The 12,660-nt window shown below is 41.6% G+C and overlaps 1 protein-coding gene across 2 annotated transcripts in view; it reads right to left on the bottom strand.

Annotated features, from left to right (window-relative positions):
- LOC135303298 (uncharacterized) overlaps positions 1–5,003 on the bottom strand; it is a 205,314-nt gene extending 200,311 nt beyond the window's left edge. For both annotated transcript variants that reach the window (XM_064424951.1, XM_064424955.1), the window contains exon 1: positions 4,620–5,003. The gene's annotated coding sequence lies outside the window, so the exon portion shown is untranslated. The remainder of the gene's footprint in view (positions 1–4,619) is intronic.
- Between the last annotated feature and the right edge of the window lie 7,657 nt (positions 5,004–12,660).

Below are 12,660 nucleotides of genomic sequence, written 5' to 3'. Positions count from 1 at the left end.
GATTTTGAAAGGTTTGGGCTTTGTTTTTTTCCCCCCCTTAAGTTTCAAGTTTAAAAAAAAAAAAAAAAAAAACAAGGAAAAAAAATCAACTTTGAAAGAGGATGAAGTTAAATTACCAAAGCCTTAGGGTTGAGTAACTTAAAGACTGATAATGGGTAAGAGTTTCTCCCATTCACCACAGAAACTAACTTTTCACATGACAGGCAATCAACAAGCAATAGAGTCACAACATTTTTTTCTTATGTAGAAGTATCTTATCAAAAGACACCAAACTGCCTCCTAAGCTTTTTTTTTTTTTTTTGATACCTTTCCAAGGCAGACACAACTGTAGATTTTCTGAACACCTGTGCTGGAAAATGCCACCTCATCAGATCTGGCTATTTCCATAAGAAGTTACAAGTTTGAGCAAACTCTGCCCAGTCACAGTCATGGTCTTAGCAGAACTCTCTTTTCTAGGGCAGGATTCTCCATGGGCAGGTGTTTTGGGCTGCCAGAGCCTCAGGGAACTTTATCTGTCAGATCTTACTTTAAGCAGGGATTATTTTACAACCCAAAAGCTCTACAAGTCCCCAAAGGCAGTGCAGTTACACCCTGCATGCTATTGAAGCCAGGAAGAACACTGAGCTTTTGGCAGTGCCCAAATCACGACCAGAATAAAGCAGTACAAGCAGCCCAGTGAGCCAATGATCTTGTCTGTATATTTTGCACAAGTGCCACAATCACATTGTTTCTGAAAAAAAATTGCTGTTAAGGCTGCACTTCTTTCTTCCCATAGGAGAATCGTTCTTGATGTAATATTAGTTTATTCCACAAAAACACTTTTATACTCTTTCCATGGATCAATATGATTTTTTTTTTTTTACTTACAGAAGGAAGAGAAATTCAAGTAGAACATTTAGGAAAGCAGGGAACAAATACCACAACAGTTGTCTAATGGTCCCATACTATCACTATCCTGAAAAAAAGTCATAAAATCCAAAATCCTGCTTCCAAACACTAGTCACAGAAATCCACTCTCAATGATGCAGCTAATTTTTCATGGTATATTTGTTATTTTAGGCATCATTTTCGTGGAGGAAAGTAATGTCTTTACTGCTGGTGTTACTGGTGGTGAAAATACAATTTAGTGTAAACATATACAGAATCAAGATAATCCACCTGTAAAAACCTGACTGCTGGAACTAAGAAAATGTCAAAGGCATTGCAGAGAATCAAAAGTAGATAGTAAGACAAGGAACCAACTCTCTTTTTTTCCCCCCACAAGTTGCAGACTATTAGAAAAGCATTACAACGACACTTGGATCCCACCAGTTAATTTGAGGCAGCCCAGAATAGAGGTCACATCCATGAAACTCAGCTCCCAGTAGTGCTAAGATTTCCCTTGAATTGGAAGGAGAGATTTCTCTCAACAAAAGGAAGTGCAGAAGCACACTAGGGCAGCAAGAGAAGCGTTTTACAGCTCAAACAGACATACAATGACTAAGTCCAACTTTGCCCAGACAGCTCTTCGGACAGCACCCCACAATGGACACTGAAACCCCAGATCAACGCCAACACAAACCCTTCCTAATGCACAAATCACTTGGTGTCCCAGCCCTACAAGTCAGAGGGCTAGGATGTAGCCTATATCAACTTGGGTTAACTACTCATTACTCCTGATTCAAATAATACAAGCACAAGTAATAAGAAATTCCACGACACCAAACCTTCTCTCTACTGACCCCATCAGAAGTCATTCCAATTTAAATCCTGGAAATCCGGCATTGCCTGCACCAGTGCCTTCTAAAAGGAAACCATAAAGATATATAATTTTCTTTCTGATCCACAAAAATTTACTCACAACTTCCTTGCTGCATTTTCCAGTTTCTACAGAGCTACTTACTGGGACTTTGTTTCTTAGCTCACCTTGTTTCAGAAAGTTTAGGAAATAGAAAAAAATATCAAGTCTGAACTGGTTTGCATTTGTTTTGAAGACACAAAAAAACCAACACCCAAACACACAAAAATTTTCAGAACATCCCAAGCACCATTACTGACTCTATTTCCTCTAAAGCTTACAGGAACTGATTCAATTTGGTTTTCATTCTACATCTTGCAACACTTAGGCTATGCTTTTATTCAGAAATAAAATTTACTGAGCATTGGTAAATTAGGAAAAAGCAAGATGTGCTTAACACTTGCTGCACTTCATTGAAAATGTAGAACAAGCAAGGCTTAGCTTAGCTCTAAAACTAATAAATACTTTAGCTGTTTTGTGTTATGGGTAGTGTTCAGTGGCTTGCATGACTAATTAAACAATCTTGAGTTTGCTTTGAAGGCTAAGCCATCCTTAATGGCTTTAAATTACATTCTATCAAGCTAAGCTCAGAATTAAAATCCTCATCTGTAATAAGGAATTCCACTGTGTATAAATGCTAGTAGAGAGCTGTATTGGTAAATTTAATAATCTGGATGGTTTCTGGCCCTCACAGTAAAAGGAGAAATCCTGTCATTCTCATAGCATGGGGAGGTGAAGCTCCTCAGGGAAGGTACAGAAAGAAAAGTGGTTTGGGTAGAGTTTTGCATAAAATGGTAACTCAAGGAAAAGACAAAGGTGTAAGTGGGGGTGGGGACAAAAGCAGATGGTCAGGGAGGAGAGCTGTGAGAAAAAATGTAGTGGTTGTTCTTGTTATGTGATCCTATCTATTGCCAGCACCAGGGAAGCCCAACTCTAATCCATTGCTACCCAGCACTGGAAGAAGTCACCCAGCACACCCTACATTCATTTTCATAAACAAATTATTTGAGATCACAGCTCCTCCTCTGTATGCAAGACTCAGGTGTTCATCTCTCCAAGCAAGCGCACCAACAGCAGTATTTTTTCCATCTGCAAACACTCAAGAGTCACCCCTAAGCACACAGGGAGCCACTATCCAGGTTGCAGAGCACAGTCAGGCGCAGACACACCACATGGAGCAAGAACAGCGTTTCGTAGCGAAGGCTTTGCACTATAATCCCTGACTGTGCCTGCAAGCCCTCCTTGTGGGAGGGGAGAAAAAAGCTGCATGCACTAAAAACACCTCCTGCAGCTCGGTCTGATCAGTGCCAGGAGCAGATGCCCCTCACGCCACTTCTCCAGGATGAAACATAACCCACACCTGCTGCAACAAGTAGGTCAAGGACTTTTTCCTGAGCAAGGCAGTTTTGACCCCCAAGCCATCTGAAGTCAGTGGACTTTGGCCCAAAAGTGCAAATGTCTTCAGAAGCGGATGTTTTCTCTTCCCCGTTCAAATAACCAACCCACCTTTTTCATTCATCCAAGCAGGCCTGGGTCCAAGCCTGCCTAAGGGAGGCATAACCCACCACTCATCCTTTTGGCTGCTACCTGTAGCACATGTGGTGCTCTCAGTCCTTTTGAGTCACTGCCCATTAAACAATTGTTCCTCCTTCTCTTTCATTAAAACCATCCTCAAAATCCTGCCCAGCATCTCCCTGAAGTTAGCTTGATTTTTCTGTGGTGTCTGTATGCATGGAGGGGGAATCTTTTTTTCCATTATTACTTTCCCCACTGATCTGGTGGTTGAGAAACACCATGCTTTCACTACTTGCCTTTAATTTTAGCACTTTCACAAATGAAAATATGAAGCCATCCGTGCCTTATCTGGCATGGCTCTGCCTTGTTTTCGTTCCCCACTTAACGGACTCATTCATGTGTAGGAGACTTCTGATCCCGGGTTTAGATATTCATCCCTATTTTACATAATGGTAGGTACTTATGTAAACTACAGCCGGGTCTTTGCCCCTGTGCACAACAAGCAGAGAGGTTTCAAGCCATCAACAAACAACTGCCCTCTGATTCCAGGTGCCCCTTTGCAAAACAGGCCGCTGGCAGAAAGAGGGGAGGGAAGAAAAAAAAAAAAAAGGTGTAAATGTATAGTGAACAAAGGCAAGAAACTCTGTCTGGGACCCGCTCCCAGTTTGCTTCTTGTGCTGACTCAGGTCCCTGGTCAGGCTGCTCACTGACCAGGGACCAAGGCCACTGAGCCCAGCAAATACACATCATCCTTGCTTCCAACCAGCCACTCTGCTTCTGGAAGCTGCCATAGGGCTGGGATGAGGTCATTCAGTCTCATACTGGTGGAAAGGGGGGAAGAGAAGGTTGGCTGTTTTAAAGCTTCTATTTAGTAGCCTAGTGACTTCTTAAAAGTGGAAATTACTTTCAGTGCCTTTCACATTTGAAGAAATTAAGGCCCACAGTTGCTACTTTCATGGCAGAGTCCCTGTTATCCCCAAAACCTCAAGAAAGAGGCCCTAGAGAAGAAGAAATCCCTGAAGGGACAACCTCTATTGTTGGGCCACAGAAACACCTTGGAAGGCTGTTCCAGAGTTTTCCACTTCACAATATAAAATCCAATTAAGTAGGAATGGAGATTACCCAAAATAAAAATACTCAGCATTGAATACATTAAGTTAGTGACGTATTTTAACTACTATAGCCACTGTAGCATACTAGTGTCCTGCATGCACACTTTCTATTTTTCCCAGTTCCTCCTTCAGGAGGAAGCATGCAGTTCCTACACACACTGTCTATGCAGGAACACCCATGCAGCCACTCAGCATAAGAAATTCAAGTTACTTACCACATGGCTTCAAATTTCCAGCAAGCCCCCCTCTGAAGAACATCCGTGTGCTCCACCACAACACATTCCAGTGCGTGGCTGTGGGACAGCACTGAGACTTTAAAGGCTCTGAACAGCTTATGGTCTCCTGTCCTCTCAGTTACTGCTAGAGTCTCTCCAGACAGTCAATAATATGGACTGTGTTTGCTTCCAAAAATGATTCATTCAGGATATTAGTGCACCCTAAAACCACCACAGAGGCGTGCTCTAGAGTTTAGCTCAATGCCACTCCAAGCCACAGAAAGAAAAAGGCAACCCATGCAAGCAGGAGCACTGCTTGCATGGAAGTGGAAATAAAAGGAGAGGAAGGAGAAAGAAAAGCCAGTAAGTAGCCACAGGTTCTGCCATAACTACAGCAGCTGATTGCAATGAATGCAATGCAAGTGTGCCTGCCACCTGGGCATCCTCACCTGGGAAGGATCTCAGCTCAAATGCACTGGGCCCATCCATTCCTTACTGTCAAATTCATATTTAATCCCCTTAACGCCAGGGCAGGGAGCTAAAGCTCTTGTAGCCCCTGAGCAGCACTTTCTAAGAGAAATCAGCATGTTACCTTCCACTACACAGCAAGAAAAAGAAAGAGAAAATAAATGGTGTTATTAGATGTGGATTTACTTAAGGAAAATATTGTTAGAATCTGAACAAACCCCTACAGTTCTGTGCTGTGGATGGTGCAATAATGAAAAGTATTATTGGATATAAAGGAAAGTTATGACACTATAATGTAACACAGACAAGTGAGAAGATGTATCAGTCATTATCTAGAATACAGGGGACTCCTGTGGTTTCATTTTTCATTACTAATTTAATGTACTTACAATGCTACATGATAAAAAGTGAAAAGGAACAATAAGAAGCAAGCATCATCAGAACAAACCGGGATCTGCAGAATTCGGAGATTTCAATAAGTTACTTGAGGAAAAATGTTCAAGATCCCTCGAGAACTGAGTAATATCCATTAACATCCAATAAAATATCTAATAGTAGAAACAAAAGAAATGTGAAAACAACATTTTAATAAACACAAATTAGGAAATACATTTCTTTATGTATTATAGTTGTGCTATAGGAAATTATTTCATACAGAGAAAAAATTATTTTAGCTAAGAAAGGGTGCTTTGCAAGTGTTAGCTCAGAAATCACACTCCTGTGATTCAATACAAACAGTTTAAAACAGTTTATTCTGCATTCTCTCATGAAGCCTTATGAATCTCATGAATCCAGGACCCTTAGGGTCTTGCAGTATATTTTCTTGTAGCCATGTAAATGACAAATAGTCCTATGCAAGTAAAATGAAGTTACACCACAGTAAAGTTGGCAGGAGAGGATAATCACACCTTGCATTGTTTGCTGGGAAAACAATTACAAACACACTCTGTGTGTCTTTCTGGGACAGATTCACCAGGAAGCAAAAGCAAGCCAAAGACACCTTGAGCTTGGTGGCTGGCTAGAATGTGCTGTCACAAGAGCCCATTTTGCCACAAGTCAGTTAGTAGCAATACTTTTAAAAAACAATCCGAGGGATAGAACAGGGAACCCTGACCAAGACCACAGTGAAATAGAGCCATAAGTTGTCTTACAAGTGTGTAGGACACTAATTTTTTTTTTTTGTCCCTAGTGAGAGTCACTGGGTATCATAAGTTTTTTTTGAAGTCTAAATTAAGGTTTGTGTACTTCTATTTTTGTGAATGTTTGGCCCTATATCTCAGAAAATAATATAGTAAATACCAGTAAATTCAGGTGAATTCACAGAGACCTTTCAGTGATACTTGGGTATCAAACGTTCCATTATGATCTTCCAAATCTTAGCAACGAACAAGCATGTTGGAACATTGGCTCACAAAACTGAAAATGCAGACATCCTCAGCAAAAACCAGCATGTGACTAGGCAGAAAAGCTGCCTACTTGTACCTAAGGAAACTGGCTGGGAGGAGTCAGAAGATACTGTACTATTACAAATGAAGGAAAAATCTATTTGGCTGCAAAATTATCCTCACCAGTAATATTTCCTTCAAAGTAGAAACTTTGCCACAGCTGTTTTGACCAGCTTGTGCTCCACTGCTGTGTCTGTAAATTGTAATTAAGGACTGTGAGCTTGGAGTAAATGAAGGATCTGATTAAAATTGTGGAAAGAAATGGAAGGAGGTAGGTTTGAGGAGGTGCTAATAGGGGCACGATCCAGCAATATTGAAAACAAACAGTAAAAATATTTTCAGATGCATAGTGTTTTCTAATGGAACCAGCTTCTCTTTGTGTTACTCGGTGAAGAGTTCTTTCTTAATAAAAAGGAACTTTGGAAAGGTTTCCCTAATTTACCTGTAGCAGAGGCAAAAGCCATTGTTTTCCTTCATAACTTTGGACTTATTATTTGCCACCAATTTATAATGTTGCATTTCACAGCATTTTGGGACACCTGAAGCTTGTAATATTCATGCCAGTAGATGCAAACCATCTGTCTCCTTTACAAAGAATGAAGCTTTTACGCAAAAACTCTCCCCCTCCTCTTTCTCACACACTGAGGTAAATTTTCACCACCTGAGTTTTGCTTCTTTTTCTTTTTTTTTTCTTTTTTTTTTTTGGCTTTATGAGCTGTGTCATCTGTGACTGAATGTCATCAAGTATCACTTAAGCCTGTTTCCACAGTAAGAGAATATTGGAAGTAAAAACTGCTCAAGAAATGCTTTCTGGTCCCTTTAGTAATGCAAAGCTTGGTTTGCAGCTGTGGTGAACAGGAAAAATTCTGGCTGGAGTCCATGTGAGTTATGTTTGCTCAGCATCCCTGAAAAATCATATTTTGGTTATCTTGGATTGAAACACACAAAGGGAGGCAGCCGCCTGTGTTTTTTAAAATCTAGCCTTATGTGCATTTCAGAGTGACAATTTTCACTCTGGTCTCTCCATAAAAAAAAAAAAAAAAACATTCTCCAGAGGGTTTTACACTATCCTATCAGATGTTTGGTATTTAGGGAAGTTGAAGGAAAAAAAAATCATGGATTACAATAGAATATTGGGTCCTTTAATTCTCTTGGAAATGCATGTGGAAAAGATAACAATAAATGAATCTCACTGGGCAGTGCATATATTTGGTAAAATCTATTTTAAAGATGGATTTAATTGACAAGCCTATCACTGTTTTAAAAAGAATGAGAAACATATGAAACCAGACATTTCTGTTGAACTATTAAGTGTGAATTCATAGCTGGACATAGTGCCTGTGTATGCACAGTTCATTAACTGCACAGCTATTTGGTGCAAGGCACTTACAGGCTCTTCTGTGAAAATGTGAAGAGAAGGAACCTATGAAATCTTTTGGATTTACAAAGCAGTGAGCAGAGCTTTTAGATACAGCCAACTGCTCAGGTTCAGACTAAACTCCCTAAAGTGTGTTTGTAAATCCCCACTAGGTGTGGAGAGAGAAGATATTGAGGCTCCTCTGGCAACATCTGTGGGACTTTCTGCATCACACAAAGCTTTCACCTCTCAGTGAAAGCACCTCTCAGCTAATTGACAGCACAGTAAGATGAGGTTCTTCTTTCCCAAAAAGGAAAAAAATTTACAAAATTAACATTGGTGAAAAATAACAGAATACAAAGAAGGGTACAAAAGAATGACATGCTTGTAAGTCAGTAATTAGCAAGTCCATGGTGTGTGCTTGGGCCGGGGCAGGGGGGTTCTGTTTTAAGAGGAAAATTCTGTGCTTTGCTTACTGCGCTAGTTTTATCTCCCATGCAGCTCTGGGAAAGGTGCTATGCCACAGGATTTCCTGCTACTGGCAGTGTATTTGTGCAGCAGGGGAATCCTCGGGCAGGACCCAGAGAGCAGGTGAGCAGCAGTTACACCTGGATGGTCACCCTCGCTCCAGGAACAACCACCAACCTCCACATGGAAAGCAGTGCAGAAGGAGCAAGCTGAACAAAGCCCTGTCCCACCCTCCCGCCTGCCCCTTCCTCACTAAGTACATCACTGCAGAGCAAAAACTCTGTAAACAGTAAAAAATGTTCTGCTGTAAAAAGCAGCTTAAACTTTGCCACAGCCGCGGGTCTGAGTCCATGCTTGGAGCTGGAGTAGAGGTAATGGCACAGAACTTGGGCACCACCACTGGTAGCACTGGGTTCAGCTTGACCCATGTGAGAGCAGCTTTTCTTCCAGTGGTGTGCCATCAGTATTCCTGGCATATCCAAACCCTGAAAGGGGACAGCCAGGGCAGGAAAGTCAGGCCACACTACCAGGCTCTACTGTAATGCAGAATGCCCTTTTGAGGATGGGTGTCCCGAGGAAAGTGACCAGGTGCTAGAAATGGGAAACTGCATCTGAACCACCTTGAATGCATAGGCTTTTCATTTGTAAGGCATGCAGCTGATCCCTGCTTTTGAACACGTTCCCATCAGTATGGCTGGAAATTGCTAAAAGCAGGTGCTTGTCTCCTGACTTTGGGGTGCAGGAGTGACACATTCTCTGGGACCTGCTCTGTCCCTGTACCCACAGAACAAGCTCTGGACAAGTGAATCATCAGAAATCCCATGCTTAGTTCTCCTCAGATGGAATTTTCAGCACCCTTTTGCTCAGCTGTTGACAAGATATTTGCTTGTTTACTACATCCATTGTTTCCTTCCAGAGACAGCATTCATTTCAACTATTTCACAAATACTACATTCATTTGAAGCTGGAGCAGCCCCCATAAAGATTGCAGCTAGACCACACATTTACACACAGAAACCAGATTTGTGTTTGGTGTGGATTGTCTGCATGTTTACTACAATGCTTATTTTCTTCTTTGAATAAAATTGCAGATTTTTTTCCTCCGTTATTTGCCAGTGCTATTAACCAGCCTCATTCTTTCCTTTTGTTGTATAATCTGTGTCCTTCTCTGATCTTCTCCAAAGTAAACAAGTCATTTTTGAGTCCAAGATGCTGTGCCAACACCACCACAACCTTGCCTTTGCAATAACTGTGCCATAGGGAGAGGCACTGTTGGGTCTCCAAGAAGAGACCCTTTTCCTCAGGGGTAGCTCAGTGCTGCTCTTGGAGATTCACAGCGCTGCTGTTTAACCTGGCTAAGCTCCTACCCTGACTCCTTAAGCACACAGTGGGGTGTTCAGTGCCCAGGAAGACCATGTCTATAGCAGGGGATGGACTGGAGGAGCTGGGGCAGGCAATACCACAGCTCTCTGTCCCTCCTTGCCTATGGTCTGGCAGCCTGGGAGAGAGGAGGGCTTTCCTCTCCACCACGGATGCTGGGCCTGGGAGCTGAGTGCTGGGAGCTTGCACCTGGGGGCTGCTGGCACATGGGGGTTGAGGAGTGTGCATTGAGTAGGGTCCTTTGAGCATGAGTCAGGCAAGCCAAGTAGGAGGCTCTGCAGGGGGTTGCACAAGCTGGTTTTAATGGACTTTGTGGAGTCTCAGATCTGGCGTGGCCGCCTGTGTAAACACAGCCAGTAATACTTCTGATGTAAAACTCGTGTTGTGAGACAAGAGTCAAATGCTTTTTATTCCCCCAATACCTTGTTCAAAGCTTTATCAGGCAGATGAATCAGGTCTCAGTCTCCTAATGTCACCAGCGTTTAGCCAAATCTCCCTACTGTTCCCCAGTGTGGGCAGAGCCAGAAAGCAGTGTAACAGCTCCTGGCTGCCTTTCCCCATACTTTTGCTGGGGTTTGGGGAGCCACCAGGATGCTATTTACTGCCACTGCAGCCTTGAGTGGGCTCATAGCTGTAGCAGAAGAGATCTACCTAAGGGAAGAGCATGCAGCTTCGTGGGGCTGATTTGGGAAGTGCTGACAGCTCTCAGTCTGCACCTGTCTCACTGACCAGATTTTGGAGTTGACCAGGTGCGGAGTGACCCCTTCACATCACTGATAGTCATCAGGCTCCTGGAACCTGAGGAATTTGGGAACTTCCTGGGGTGATTTTGGTGGAACATTCTTCTGGATCCAAGAGGGGACACTGCCAAGAGGCACCATGATGTGTGAGAACAGATGAAATAAAGAGGAATATTTGTTTCCGGACATTTTTCATTAACAAATGAATTTAATTACATATTTTTAACTATGAGAAACTTCTGCTTTGAGCTGTGTCATGCTGCCTGCTCCTACAGTATTCCTAGGTGTCCTGTTCATTGGTGGTTTTCTTTAAAACTGGGGTATCTCTCTTGCCCCATAGGGACTCAGCATGTTGCCTTCCATTAGCATCCTATCAGGCAAAAGCCCCCACTGAAACTACATCCTGGGAGAGCTTGAACATTTCAACAAGGCTCATGGAGGCATATTTCTGGAAAAACAATTAAGGTGCTATTTATGAGACACCATGTGCAGTAGCCAAATTGATGTCCTTTGACACCACTGTTGTGGAAGTTTACTGATAGGGTTTGGTAAGACTAATTGAGGTGAAGAAACTCAGTCCTGAACCTTGTGGGCAGGCTGAAATGACCAGGGTTTATGGCTCACAGTGTTATTCATTGCCAGTTGAGTACAATTATGGATGTTAAAAAGGGAAACTAAGGAAGCACTGTGGTTATGGATCTCCTCAGGGGAATAGGAATAACAGAAAAGAAATGTAAGTAGTACCACACAGGTGAGTCTTAAAACAGAAGACATGATTTCTATTAGTAAAATACTCCATTTCCACTCTGTAGATTGATACTGCTATTTGTGCAGCTCAAAGCCACTTGTGACTTACTCACTTTTTAGGTAGAGAAAATTCCAATTCATTTCAATTGAAGGGCTTCTATTTAAGTGTCTTTGGTATAGTCAGTCTATTAAAATGGAAGGTGTTAATTCTCCAGTAATCATTACACTTCTCTTCCTATCTCTCAGCTGAAAGGACAGCCTCATCCTGCATGGTTAAAATGTAGTAATGCATTTAATGCCAGGCCGTGATTTTAGACCTCCAGCTGTTTTACTGGTTGTGTAAGTAAAAATAAGATAATGTTATGCTTTGTAACCATGGTTTTGTAGGCATTCACATTTTACAAATCACTGCACAGTATGCAAACCATTATATATATTTAAAATGTTTAAAATCAAGACTACCAGGAGTCTACCACTTCCATTAGTTAAGGAGGGGGACTGCTAGACTGTGAAGAGTGATATATTCTATCAAGCTACTCAGCAGAGTTATATTATCAGTGCAAATTATGTGAAAATATGTGCTTCAGCAAGACAAGAAAGGAATATTCTCTGCTATAAAAAGTGCACTGTGGGAAGCTAGATGGAGTCATTGGTTTGGTGTAATATATGAGTAAAATCTTATTTGTTCAAATAATAAAAAGAGAAAAAAAAAACAGAGCACAGAAAGAAAGGAACCATGAAGTACTTGGTTATTCACTTCATGTACAAAAACCTGTTTCTGCCTCAAACAAAGGAATTGAGACTTATCTCCCACAATTTTATCCAGGTGTAACTACTCATCTGAGCAGAGATCTCCCTGATTTATATGGGCAGGAGCAAAAGCAAAACCAGGCTCAGGAAGAAGCAGCTTATTGATGTGTTCCATGCACACAGGCAAAAATATTATACATCACCAGCATGATCATAAGTATGTTGTTAAATCCAAGCAAACCTTAACTGGAATATTTCTTTGTAAGAAAACACTGGTTAGTGGAGCTATTGACAGCTGCATTTTCAAGAGCATATGCTTTTAGAAACAGCAGCCATTCAGAACAAATGTTTCTGAAGGCAGATTGTGCTGCTCTGATTAGGAGTACAGGAAAAGATAATGGAAATGGATAGTGTTTGGCTGCACCTGGAATTGCCTTTAAAGTTCAGTAGGAAATTTGTAGCAGAAGTAGGGGGAAAAAAATGGCTTCTGCTTGTGCTGTAATTTTTCAGGGAACGCACATGTAGCTCTCTGGACAGTATGAGCTCTCAATTTTAATTAAAAAATGGTAAGTATTACATACTACAGTCAGACCTGATTAATCAGGGTGGAGCTGGTTTATGTGTATGTTTGGGAATAAAAAAATGCTTTGGTTATTAATCAGGGATGCTGTATTTATTTATTTTAG

Source organism: Passer domesticus, chromosome 1 (genome assembly GCF_036417665.1).
Source record: "Passer domesticus isolate bPasDom1 chromosome 1, bPasDom1.hap1, whole genome shotgun sequence".
Taxonomy (NCBI): Eukaryota; Metazoa; Chordata; class Aves; order Passeriformes; family Passeridae; genus Passer; species Passer domesticus.
Note: the sequence above shows the minus strand (reverse complement) of the source record. Positions and strands in the feature narration are given on the sequence as shown.